This window comes from Schistocerca nitens, chromosome 1 (genome assembly GCF_023898315.1).
Source record: "Schistocerca nitens isolate TAMUIC-IGC-003100 chromosome 1, iqSchNite1.1, whole genome shotgun sequence".
In the NCBI taxonomy this organism is placed as follows: domain Eukaryota; kingdom Metazoa; phylum Arthropoda; class Insecta; order Orthoptera; family Acrididae; genus Schistocerca; species Schistocerca nitens.
The window spans coordinates 936,736,432-936,738,360 of NC_064614.1; the positions used below are offsets into that span (position 1 = coordinate 936,736,432).

At 33.1% G+C, this 1,929-nt stretch overlaps 1 protein-coding gene across 2 annotated transcripts in view; it reads left to right on the forward strand.

Moving 5' to 3' along the window:
* Positions 1–1,046, forward strand: part of LOC126193984 (CD2-associated protein) — an 83,369-nt gene extending 82,323 nt beyond the window's left edge. For both annotated transcript variants that reach the window (XM_049932730.1, XM_049932732.1), the window contains one exon: positions 1–1,046. This exon is cut by the window's left edge and continues 940 nt beyond it. The gene's annotated coding sequence lies outside the window, so the exon portion shown is untranslated.
* The last annotated feature ends 883 nt before the right edge of the window (positions 1,047–1,929 follow it).

The following is a 1,929-nucleotide window of genomic DNA, read 5'->3' on the forward strand; positions in this document are numbered from 1 at the left end:
CAGTTACACTATAGGTTTAAGTCCTAACCATAACGTGGATCACTGGTGATATATTTAGTTAGACATTGTTGCATAAGAACTACTGTGTTGTACAATATATTGTTATAACTGTATAAAAAGTGTAAATATTGAAATGCAATGATGTAAATGGCTTAAATTTTCAAGGTGTCTGTTTTTATTGTTGAAATGTGATGCAGATGTACTACTGGTGCTTATAATGAGCAATGACCTGAAGCACAAATTCATTGTCAATAAAACTCATGTATTTCATTTTTTTTAAAGATGACATTGGCACATTCCTTGGCCAATTTCGAGAGGCATTTGTTCATTTCATGTGGAGAACATATTCCACTACAAATATTAGTTTAATATAAGAGCACAGGATGCAGTATGTGAAATTAAGTTTTATTCTGTTTTACTAGATTAAAAATAATTTGTGTAAAGCCATGTAGTCCATGCTAGTTCAAAGGCCTGGAAAATGGCTATCAATACTGTGTATTGACTGACTGTGTTTATTAGTAGAATGGTTGTCATGAAATTGTGGTGCGAGCACCATTGTCTGTCCGTGGAAAGGTTCCAGAAAACCTAATTTTAATTCTACGAAGGTGAATGCTTCTATGAGGTGCTGAACAGGAAAGCCTGCTTTTGAATTCATGGAAGTTCACACCGGATTCTGTGACATGTCTTACTTTTATTATTTACTTTTGCATTTTTGGTCTGTATGTGTTTTCAGTATTGTTTCCAATGGTATATCAAAATTATTTTTGAGAATGCTTTCAATGTAATTTTAACAAATCTAACTATAGACTATAAAGGCTGTTATTTTGTATGCCCAGTTATTTATAGCTTACTGCCCATGTAATCTTTTACAAGACACTCATTGAAGCATGAAGAATATTTAGAATATCATCTAACAAAAGAATACTTCTTCAGAGTAAATAAATGAGAACTATTTACTTAATATCTGTGTAATGCTATGTTACAGCATACTACGTTCCATTATTTTCAGAAATCTTTTGTAAAGGGCTCTTTAGTTCATTAAGTTATTCTTTTTATTGGAAATTTTTGCATTAAATACTCCTGAAAACAATTTCAGAATTTTGTGTTCAATTGTCCTGTCATTATAGTTCCTAATCCCACTGACCTTTTAACATTTTTTCACTTATCTGTGTCTGTAAGCAGGAAACAGCATCTGATATGTTCAAGGTTCCCTGTTGCTCAAACCCTTCTTTTTTCCCACTTCCTCTGCATTATAGTGCATGTCACTATTAGGAAGTTACATAATGGCAAATTGTAAGCTATTCTCATTGATCAGTTACAAAAAGTAAATACAATCTACAAAACTATTGGATTATAGTTTAGTAAAAGTGACAGTTACCATTGGGGTGTCTATTGTACTTCACCACTTGTGCCCAATTGTACTAGTATGTATCATATATTTGTAAAATTGTCTTTCAGGATGACGAGGTTAAGAACTGATGCATAAAAGTCTTAATTGTGTATTCCTTGAATTTTGTTTGTGTAGCAAGTACAGATATGAAATGTACTTGTTCAACATTACTAGCTACATCTGTAATCTACAAATCACATGATGGACCATAACAGAGGATACTTCTGGTACCACTATCTAATACAGTCTTCCCTGTTCCATTCACAAGTCAGATGTGGGAAGAATGATGGTTGGTAAATCTTCTTAGAAGTTGTAATTCCTTGAATTTTCTCAATGTGATCATTTCGTGAGACATAGGAAGAAGTAACACATTATCCAACTCTTCTGAGAATGCACACTCTCAGAATTTCAATAGTAAACTACTACTTGATGCACCGAAGCCTCTATTGTAATGGTTGCACTGTAGTTCATTGAAAATCTTAGTGCTCTCTCATCAACTAGGTGATACTGTGACAAAATTCACCACTCTTCCTTAAACC